Below are 11,235 nucleotides of genomic sequence, written 5' to 3'. Positions count from 1 at the left end.
AGTTTAAAGTAACCCTCCGAAGTCACTTTCTGTTTTCTACCTGGTATCAGTTACTATCGGGCATTAATTTATCTCGATCGCTTCTCTCTGTCTTGGTCACTTCGTGAGCCCCAGAAACTAGAACTGAGCCTGACAGCTCTTTATTGAAGAAATTAATGGGTTTGTGTTGCTTGTGTTTTTAAGGTTATCCTCCGTTTATAACAAATGATAATGTTTTTATTTATGATAATAAAGTTTTAAAATAAAACTTATTTACATTTTTAAAAATTAGTCAGCTTAAAATAGTACACATGGTGCAGAGAGAAGGCTGAAAAATGCAAAAGGAAACGTCAGTTGAGAAGTTTGGGAAACAAGTGATTTATTTTTGTGGATCCCCTGACATGCTAACCTTTGCCTGTTGCAAGTCTTTTCCTGCAATAACCTCCCTTCTGTCGCTGCTCTGTTGAGAAATTCTCCTTCGGACAGCCCTGAAGCTCGTGCCTGTGTGTTCCCACAGCTCTGCTCCTACTGCCTTGCCCTGTTGCCCACACCATTGCATTTACCTGTTTGCACAGCTCTCTCCCCACGAGCTAGACCGTGAGCTTCTTGAGCACAGAGCAGGTGTGCACATACAGGTCTTTTCCTCCTTGTTTTCCCAGCTCCTACTGCACAGTAGCATGACTGAATGAACACATTCGTTTCCATTGTCACTTGTTTTTCCATTAATGAAACTGCTGTGGACACTGACTGAGGTTTCTGATGACCCAACTGATTTCTTGGGAGCCTTTCTACCCTGCTCCTTAATCCTGTTCTTGGGAGATAAGGAGTCATTATAAGACCCCAAATTTGCCCAGTCTATTAAATGTATGTTCAGAGATATCTCCTCCCCCGCCCCCTTCATTTCATTCTCATTTAAATGGGACAGAGATAATTCTCATTCTTTTCTAGATGAGAGAATGAATGTTCAGAGAGGTGGTGTGGCTTTCTAAGATCACACAGCAAACCAGTGAAGAGCCAGGTGTGGAACTGTTCTCTCCATGCCCAGTGTTCTTCCCACCTTACCACAGCACCATCCAGGATGTGCCCAAACTACCCACCACACCCGCAAGAGAGCCAATTCCGAGGCAATCATAGGGTGATTGCTACACACCCCCCACAACCTACATCACCAGATAGATGGCTAGGTGGAGCTCATGGCAGCGTCATTTGGAAATGAACTGCTCAACAAGATGCATTGATGAGCTTTTCCATTTAGAACTCTGAGTGTTTACAATAATCACTATTTGGCTGCGAGTCGATTTCCATCAGGAAGTTCGAGCTGCGCCGGGTTGCTGACAGTATCGGTTTTGTGCTGGGTTGCCTTTCTCGCAGCAGCATTTAAATGTTAGTTATTGATTAGCAGGTGGATTGCTCCTGGATGTTATGGCCAAAATGAATTCTGGAAATGAAGCCATTTAAAATTTGTCGCAAAAGCCCATTACCTCAGAATATTAACAAGATCAAATTTAAAAAAGAAATTGTGGACTAGGAGTGATGGTCCTGGGTTAATTATTTGGACAGCTATGATTTTCTCCATTATTCCCATGGCATTTTCTTCCTTTTCTATTCAAAGAAGAGTCACCGAGTGCCTATCATTCCTGAAAACTGGCCTGGTCACAGGCAGGGAAATGATGAAGAGATAGTCCCTTTCTATGGGATCAGATTTGCAAAGGGAGAGGTGAGTCCACCCCTGGCTCCTTCATCGCTTTCTTGAGTGATTTGCACATTTTCAATGAATAAACCTCTTTATTCTTTCCATTTGCCGGTAATATTTCAAAATGCCTTCAATTAATGAAGAAACATTAGTGGAATTAAATATAAATTGTTCAAAGTTATATAATTAATGGCATCCTGCTTCAATGATAGCTCATAAAAGAGATCAGCTTCCCAGCTGGCCTCCTGGTGGCACTCAGCCTCTCGTGGCGGGTACGTGAATGAATTTGTGTCAATAAATGTCTCGATGTGAAATGGCATTTAGTTATATAATTCTTTTACATAATTGGACATATTTGTGTCAATTTCATAATTATATCTAATAGCTATATGACAAGTATGCATTTACATGAAAATGAAATAATTTATGTACATAATTTTGTAAGATGCTTTCTTGAAAGCAGATTTTGATAAAGGATACACACAGGTGACCTCAGAATAATGGGCCTTAAGGCACACAGCAATGATAAAATCAACAATAGGGATAATCACAGTCTGAGTGAAGTGTTAAAAATCCAAATAGGCACATGGTCAGAGAAAAATCCATTTAAAATTGTATAAAAGAAAAGGATGTAGTAATATTAGAACATCTCACTATGAACGTAATTATGACCTTAGGAAGCAACATCTTTTCTAGTTCTGTCTTTCCAGAAGCCATAGCATGCTGTCTCGTCACAGTCTGCTCGTACCCTCAGCACCCAAATATTGATCTCAGTGGTATTTTTCATTAGCAGTAGCCAGGGCTCCTTCAAAGAAGCTGAGTCCCTGTTTGGGAGCAGGGGAAAATCAGAATGGCCTGAAACATCTTGCTATGGCCAGGAAACCAGGATGCTGCAAAAAATGCTGGGCCCTTGCTGAAAGGACAAAGGAGTCAGCTGAAAAGAAAAGGGGGCCCCTGTGTGGTCAGGTTGTGACAACTTGGATGTCACAAAGAAGAACTCAATCTACGGTTGTTGATGTACAAGAACAAGCTGAATCTGAAAACCATGAGTCCTTAATGGTTAAAAAAAGAAAAAGGAAAGTTAATACTATGTGTAGTTACAAAGCGAGTTGTAATTCAAAGAAAGGGTAAAAATAGGTTATTTGAGTGAGTAGGTAAGTTTGGCATATGTGGGGTTCTGTTTCTTTCTTGACTTCTTTATGTTTGTTTATGAAATGGTATATCTGTATAAACTGAGATGAGCAGATAAGTTTACTATAAGTCAAAGATTTCCAGAAAGAGTAGGTACTGTACCAAAACCAGGAAGGGCAGGTCAAGACCAGTGGTGTCACAAGTAACCAGGTAGAAAGAGGGTTTGGTAATTGGTCCTGCCAGTTAATGGATTAGCCAAATGTCCCAGGAGAATGACTGACAGATTAAATTGCTATATGGCCCTGCTAATTATAATGAAATGCTAATGATGCATCATGAAGTTAATTGAAAACGGAAGCAGAACATTGTGTACCCAGGCTTTCATGTGCGTGGAGGTAAACATTGCAAGAACTAGCTTATAAGTTCTGTTGACATTGCCGTGGAACCTGGTCTAAGAAAGGGCACCCCTACCAGCAAATGCCTACAGCCATTTTGAGTCACCTAGCGGGATTCTGCGTCCCAACCAAGAATCCATCCATCAGCGACCCAGAGGCCAAGATCTCAGTGCACCTGGGAAGAAGATGATTTTTCTCTTTTGAGTCTGGTATTGCAATCCTGGAAAAGTACAAAAATAAGTTTTATAGAGATAACAAAGAAATTAGTCAAATCAATAGTTATGCTTTTTACAAGTAGGCTTAGGCAAAGGTGCAGTAACTTTTGTGTATTTAAGGTATTTGAAGCATTCAGAAGAAGTCATATTAGACTCATAGTTATGTTGAAACGGGATAACTTGACTAAGTGTGTAAATGTTTAAGGAAATTTGATTCGTAAGGTTTTAAGTTTTCATTTATCAGTTGCTGTAAGGAAGCTCAAGCTAGAACACCCCACAAGGAGGCTACATGGCGAGAGAACTCAGAGGATGAGCAACCCTCCTGGCCATTCAAGTCCCAGCCACTCCCCAACCAATGAGGACGCATGAGTGACGCTGGCTCCTCCCTGTGGCACAGAAGAATGACCCAGCTGAGCCTTGTCAACCCACAGAACTGTGGGAAATTATGTAGAAAATGTTGTTGATTTGAAGCACTAGGTGTGGGGTGGTTTATTGCCAGCGATAGATAATGGACAAGATACGTCACCCAACCTGGCCAGGTGAGAAGCTAGAACTTTGGCTGCAGGAGGATTTTGAGAGCCCCTGTGTCAATTTGCGGGAGGTAGAGTCTTTAGCTTGCTTCCCCAGAAGGAATTAGATAAACAGACCTCTGGATGGACTCCAAAGTGTCTTTCAACCAGAGGCTTATGGAGGAAGAAAGAAGAAAGTTGGCTGAGGCCTTAAGGGTAATTAGAATTTGGGTCAAAGACAGGCCAGGAGGCTGCTGGGAAAGAAGGAAGCAGTAGGAGCAAAGGGCACCAAGGACAACCCAGGAAGGGCCTGCCCGCGGAAGGAGTCACCTCCCGCAGGAAGCCCTGGGGGTGGCAGCCAGCGGGCACTTCCCCAAAGAACCCCAGAGTCAAACATTCTGTCCAGCTTAGTTCACTGAGCAACTCTGAGACCACGTCCACCATTTGAGGCCCAAAAAATACGCTCACCAGGGATAGCTGCTGTGCAAGCGAATCTTGCTGCTGCCAAAACAAGTGGAAATGAAACCAAATACAGCAAACAACAGTGACAATGTGGACCCAGCCTTCTAGAGTTTTCCAACCCCTTTCATGCTTGTAGCCTGCACCAGCGTCATGTGGGGTAGGGAGGGCGTCAATAAGAAGCCTCATTCTAAAGATGAGAGAACAGCACAAAAAGGAGTTAAATGACTTTCCCAATGTCACATAAACCATAGTAAGCTGAGGACTGGGAACAGGGCCACATGACAATTAGCCCAGGCCTTTCTGCATGGCCCCTCCATCATCCACTTCCAGTTCTAAAGAGCTGTCCCGGGGATGAGTGGAACTGGCAGAGAGTTAGCCATTGCTGATTAAGTAGCTAGGAAATAAAGTTTTTTTCCATTTTGCAATTACTGATTATAGCTTTTAGCTGTTTAACCCGCCCATTGTTAACTAGCTGCTTAGGCAATATGCTGTCTGACTCCCACTAGGCTCCTGTAGATAACATCTCCCTGGTGCCTGGGTCACCATGGTAATGGGTATGTGAGCTGTTTTGCAGGAATTAGAATTCCTTGTCCACTTCAGGCCAGTTGAGACCACCAACCCATCAACTGGGGCCCATGGAGAAGTCTGGTAGGCGACCTGTTGACATCAAGAGGCCAAAAACTCCACCCTCAGATCACACTAATGCCACCATTTTGTGAACATGGGCCCTATGAAGAGGCATGAAGTCTGACTACGCTTGTGCCGATCATCAATTACCTCACCTCTCCTCACCTCCGGTCACCTCTCTCCACGTTTCAGACCACCTTGCCCCCATCCCATAAATATCCCTGAGCCCCTATTTTTGGGGAAGCAAATTTGAGGCTCATGCTCTCGCTTCCTCACGTGGCTGCCTTGTGAGTAAACCCTCTCTCTGCAGCAATCTCGTCCTCTCGGGGTTTGGCTTTCTGGGCAGCGGGCAAAAACGAACCTGGTTGGGTAACAGGAGTGCATGGCAAGGAGAAGCCAGTGTTCGTCTGAGCCCCGTGGCGGGTACAGACAGGTAGTTGGCAGGGAGATGGGCCCCTGGGCACCGTGTTCAGTGGGAAGCATGGTGTGCAAGGGCGGTGGGAGAGAAGCCTGGTCAGTGAGGGCTGTGCTCTGAGCCGCCCACCCAGAGCTTTGCTTTGAGATGTCAGAGTCCACTCGCCCTGTTGGCCTTTGCTCAAGCCCAGGCTGTCACCCGTGTCCCCACGGTTTCTGCCAAGCCTGCACTGAGCCGACTGCTGAGCATCCTGGCCCCACTGCAGACAGTCAGCTGGTCTCCTTCTAACAGGGACTCTGGTTCAGGGGCCAGCCGCCAGGCCCGCCGGCCTTCTGCCTTGCCTCCACCGCCAATGCTGGAGTGAGAGGAAGGAGGAGATTTCTCATTTTAATAAAATTCTTGTGCATACCTTTTCAGCCCAAACCAGAGAGCTCACAGGCTGGTGGAAAAAGAGGACTTTGACTGGCGGGGGTGAATGTTCTAGTCCACTTGGTTGTTTATAGTACAAGTAACTGCTTCGTGTCAAACCAGACATGCTGCGCCTCACCTAATAGCTCACCATTTCGTAACTATGCCAGGTCTCTTTACGACTGTGAGCCTTTGTGTCCAGAATATTTTTCCTACATTTCTCCACCTATTGGACTTCTTTGCATCCTTCAACACCCTAGCCAAATATCCCCTGCTCTGTGAAGCCCTCCTTACTTCCCAGGCAGAGTTAGTGACTCCCACAGCCCTTTTTCATGATTCTTACATGGTGTGCCACACCTGTTAGCACGCCTGTCTTCCCTGTTGAACAGGGCACTCCTGCAGGCCAGCACCAGTACACCCTGTGCCTCAGAAGATGATGTGAGCCCACGGGGCTGAATAAGTTGGTAGGGCATTGACAATTTAGTGTAAGGAAGTGAAAGAACTGTCAGCACGTTGGCTGAATAGCACTAGGGAGTAATGCATTATGAAAAAGGAGTCAGGTCATTCATTCATTCCTAAAGCATTTATGGAGCGCGCACCAATTACCAAAGCTGTTCTCTAAAGATGACAAATGTGGTCACGGGATCTGTCCTCCAGGATTTCGTAGCCAATAGAGGGAATAAATGCACCATGCACAAGAGAGAAAAGCGAGGGGGACACGACCCAGCCTGCAGAGTCAGCAAAGCCCGCCACAAGGCCAAACTCAGGGGCCGCTGGGGCTCCACAGGGAGAAGGCTTCAGGCAGAAGGAACAAAGGCACAGGGGCCAGAAATAGCACACTGGGCACAGGACGTTTGGTCATGAGTGGAGGCAAGAATATAAGAAAACAGGGGACACCCTGTTACATTCAAAGGTGACTGCCCTTGGCCACTGTCATTCAGGTGGCTGTTTTGGGTTGTCCCTCCATAGCCCCAACCACAGACTAAAGATGACTCATGCACAAGCTCTCACCTGGCCAGCCCCCTTGTGACCAGCAGCTCGCGTTGTTGAAACAGCTGCTTGCATCCTGAGATGGAGCACAGCTGGCCCAAAGGCAAACAGGGGAGGAGCCGCGATGTCACCTCGTGCACCCCAAGATGACTGACATGCTGAGAGACGACCTCTCACCCTGCAGATGAGGAAGCTGAGGGGGAAGGGACATGTGTAAGAAGGCACTTTAAGCATTGAGTGACAGAGCAGGAACCAGGCACCTGGGGATACGGGGCTGCAAAAAGACCCTGTCCCTATCCTTGAGGGGCTTACGACCTTTCATGGGCTGAACTGTGTCATCCGCAAAATTCTCACGTTGCAGCCCTAACCCCCAGGACCTCAGAATGTGACTGTATTTGAAGCTAGGCCTTGAAAGAGGCAACTAAGGTAAAATGATGTCATATGGGTGGGCCCTGATCGAGTATGACTGGTGTCCTTAAAACAAGAAGAGATTGGGACGTGGACCCACACAGAATGCAGCCCATGGAAAGGACAGCGGGGAGAAGATGGCCAGCTACGAGTCCAGGAGCGAGACCTCAGGATGAAACCAACTGTGCCACCCTTGATCTTGGCCTTGGAGCCCCCAGAGCTGTGAAGAAATTACTTTTTGTGTTTAAACCCCCTAGTCAGTGGTACTTTGTGATGGCGGCTCTAGAAAACTAACACACATCCCTTAAGAAACCAGGCGTGAGCGCTGCTCACTAGATCCCAGGGTAAGAGGGATTCTGATTGAGCCAATGGGCCGGCCCTCCGCAGGCACCATTATAGATGCTCCTCACAGCCCCACAGAGACCTACACCTCCCTCTTATCACGGTGCTCTAGAGCGCAGCTCCTTAGCAGTCAGGGTCGCAGCAGGAACTAGACAGCAACCCTCAAAGTGGGCAATTTAACGAGAGTTTAATGTGTGGGCAGGGTTTAAGGAAGTAAAAAAAGAGCGCAGCACTTCAGGCCCCCTGTCCCCCAGCCTGCAGGCGCAGGAGAGGGAGTGCGTGTTGGAACCCAGACCAGGAGAGAGCACCTGTGTGGGAAAGTCCACCTCCTGAGGGCTGTGGCCGCAGGTAAAGACACACCACCAACCCTCTATAACTCAGAGAAGGAGCCAGGAGTAAATGCCCACACCTCGCTCTCCTCCTGCCCTCCTGATCTCCTGTCAGAGTGTCCCCTTGGCTGAACCCAACCTGAAGACCCGCCTTGGCTGCCCCTTCACTGTACTGGGAGGGCCATGAGGCATGGGGCCTTTGGGATTGGTCATCTCCCTAACCTCACACACGAGGAGCAGCTCAACAAACGCATATTTCAACCTGTAGTAGAGGACAGACAACCCAAACTCCTCATGGAAAGTTCCTGCAGTAACTGGCTCAGAGAGAAATGCTGTCACAGCTGAGAGAACACTGGTACCCTTGAAAGAGAGTGGCCATGGGAATCTCGAATATTGCCAATTGTTAAAGAACAAAGTCAGGTTTAAGAGGTGGCTGATTAGCTTTTCTATCACGCTGCATCAAGCTGTCCAAGTAGATGAAACCCATAGGGCTGCTCACAAACTCATTTATAACCTGACTATGCTCACTTCCGTCCTTAGGAGTGGGGGGAGAGTTTGCTGGGTGTTGCTGGTGTAGAATCTTATGCCAGTTTCCATAAATGGGCTCAGGCTGCCATCTTGGGAGGTGCTCCAGAAGAAGGACAAGTGAAGAAACCTCTGGACTGTGCTCTAGTTCACCATCTTTGGCTACCACCCTCCTTCCCACCCCTAGAAGGAGATGGCAGCTGCTCTACACATCCGTGGGTGGGCATCTTGAGAGGCAGGGGAGATGCATTGAGCTCCGAGCCTGGTCAAGGCATAGCAGAAGGAAGGACAGCAAAGCGAGGGTAACCCACGGTGCTGTTTGCCAGTAGGTATGGCATGGGCATGGCCAATCAGAAAGAACGCCCCTGGTGTGCCAAGGGTCAGCCCGTTGGTTCCAGGATCCAAGGGAGGAGGTCCTGGGGGATCTTGGGCCAGTGGGCTGGCCTGGCAGGGCTGTGGGGACACGACAGAGGCTCAGGGAGCCACTATTTACTAAACCACTAAGTATGGAAATACTTCACTCTTTTAAGAACCGCTAGGACCATACGCCAGTGTGGGGGTGTTGAATGGCACCCTGCTGGTAGGTTGGCCAACTGGTTCCATTGGTCTGGAACCTTCCTGGTTTTACCACGGAAAGTCGAGTGTCCCAGGAACCTCCTAGTCCCGATCTGTGTATGATTGTATGAGTTACCATCCTTCTAGTCGGGTTACCCAACACAGGCTGGAAACCCGCAAAGGAGAGCTGTCTACACCAAGGGTTGGAGCCACCTTCCCTCCTCTGCTGAAAGCGCCCCACGTGGAGGGGGTCAGAGCAGAGTCAGATTGCCAGAGGGTCCGAGGGACCTCACCCCACGCTCCTCGTTAAATTCGCCCCATTCTCCCTTTGCTGACCGAATGCAGTCCAAGCAGTTGGCACAGAGATCTTGGAGGACTGGCCCTTGCTCATCTCGCCCCGGAGCTCTCTCCACCTCAAACCCTGTTGCAATTGCATTCCTGCCAGTTCTTGGGAGGACCACCATGCTCCCCTGCTTGGGAAACAGTCACGTGTCTGCCCTCCGCTCCCCTTCGCCTGGCTCATTTCTTCTTACCCTCCGCGCGCGTCTCGGATTGGAAGTCTCCTTCTCAGACGAGGCACCCCAACCAGGCAGGTGGAGGCGAGGTGTCCTTCCAGAGTGTTCCTGGGCTCGCTGGACTGCCCCACACGTTGTTGTTCCTTGTTTATGGCATTCTCCCACAGAACTGTAAGCTCCCTGAGGGCACGAGTGCAAGTGCCTGGCAAAGAGTGGGCATTCCATGTAAGTTTAAAGAGGGAAAAGACTAACAGGAGATAAAGACATGCCAATTAAGTTATGAATGGCTGTCACCTTGGTCTTTGTCCTGATTCTCTGTCTAAACATGAAAGTTCTGCCTTCAGGGGCCGGCCCCGTGACCAAGTGGTTGGGTTCACGTGCTCCGCTTTGGCGGCCCAGGGTTTCACCGGTTCACATCTTGGGCACGGACATGGCACCACTTGTCAGGCCATATTGAGGTGGCGTCCCACATGCCACAACTAGAAGGACCCACAACTAAAATTATACAACTATCTACTGGGGGATTTGGGGAGAAAAAGCAAAAAAAAAAAAAAAATATTGGCAAGTTGTTAGCTCAGGTGCCAATCTTTTAAAAAAAAAAATTCTGCCTTCAGGTCTCCACTGTGGGGCTGGGCAGGGTGGGGAGAGCAGCAGAGACCTAGGACTCAGTAATTACCATGTGGATGTTAATTGTCCATTAATTCACTCTGCATGCTTTCGCTTTGAGACCCAGGGTATGCCAGACATTGTCTAGATGCTAGGAGGACAATGACGAATGACACAGACGAGTCCTCTCCTGGTGTTTGGAGTGGCTCACACTCCACAAGCATGAGATAATTTCAATTAAGGAGTGATACAAAGAAAATAAAACAAGGGGTCATGTTTTCTAGAGTGAGTGTGTGTGTGTGTATGTGTGTGTGTGTTGGGGGAGGGGATGACTGTTTGGAGTGAGTTGTCACAAAAGGTCGCTCCAAGGAGGTGACATTTGAGCTGAAACCTGGTGGTTATCTGAGGGAAAAGTTATTCAGGCAGAGAAATGGAAAGTTATTCAGTGCAAAGGTCCTGAGGTCAGAAGAAAGCTGGAGTGTTTGAGGAGCAGAAAGAAAGGCAGTGGGGTAGGTTCTTTCTGAGGCCGAGGAAAGGGCCTTCTTGCTACCCTGTTCCCTGTCTCCTCCCTTCCTCTCCCTCTGATCATCAGAAGACCCTTCCTCCCTCCTTTCACTGAAGTGTCCTTCGTTTGGATTCTCTACAGACCCTGAAGTATAAAACCAAATCAAAAGATACTGCCAACAAAAATGCTTTTAAAAGCACCACTCATTTTAGAACTTATAAAAACGTAAACCAAGCCAGTTCCATAACTTCAAAATGAAGGGGATTTTTTGAGAAGTAACATGCCAAGAAACTGGAGCTATCTGTCTGTGTCAGGGGTTGGCAGTGTTTCTGTAAATGGACAGATAGTGACTGTTTTTGGCTTTTCAGGCCATAGGGTGACTGCCCCCAGCACCCCATTTGGCCTGTGGGTGCAGCCACAGCTGCACATCAGTGAACGGGTGTGGCCGTGTTCCAGTGAAACTCTATCTACAGAAATAGGCAGCTGGTGGGATTTGGCTCCTGGGCCGTAGTTTGCTGACCCCTGATTGACTTCATGATAAGGATCATTATCAAACATACATTTTGCTTTTTTAGCTCTGACTATGGGCCAGGACACTTTTCGGGCGCTCCTTTCTCTTCGTATTG

At 47.9% G+C, this 11,235-nt stretch overlaps 1 long non-coding RNA gene across 1 annotated transcript; it reads right to left on the bottom strand.

Annotated features, from left to right (window-relative positions):
* Positions 1 to 5,284: 5,284 nt before the first annotated feature.
* LOC124227921 (uncharacterized) lies at positions 5,285 to 9,695 on the bottom strand. Its single transcript, XR_006885588.1, has 3 exons — positions 9,517 to 9,695; positions 6,846 to 7,017; positions 5,285 to 5,781 (listed from the first exon to the last, which is right to left on the bottom strand). It is a non-coding gene; the product is annotated as an uncharacterized LOC124227921 (long non-coding RNA).
* Between the last annotated feature and the right edge of the window lie 1,540 nt (positions 9,696 to 11,235).

The sequence above is a fragment of the Equus quagga genome, chromosome 16 (genome assembly GCF_021613505.1).
Source record: "Equus quagga isolate Etosha38 chromosome 16, UCLA_HA_Equagga_1.0, whole genome shotgun sequence".
Classification (NCBI taxonomy): Eukaryota; Metazoa; Chordata; class Mammalia; order Perissodactyla; family Equidae; genus Equus; species Equus quagga.
The sequence above is the reverse complement of the archived record's forward strand: the minus strand, read 5'-3'. Positions and strand labels throughout refer to the sequence as shown.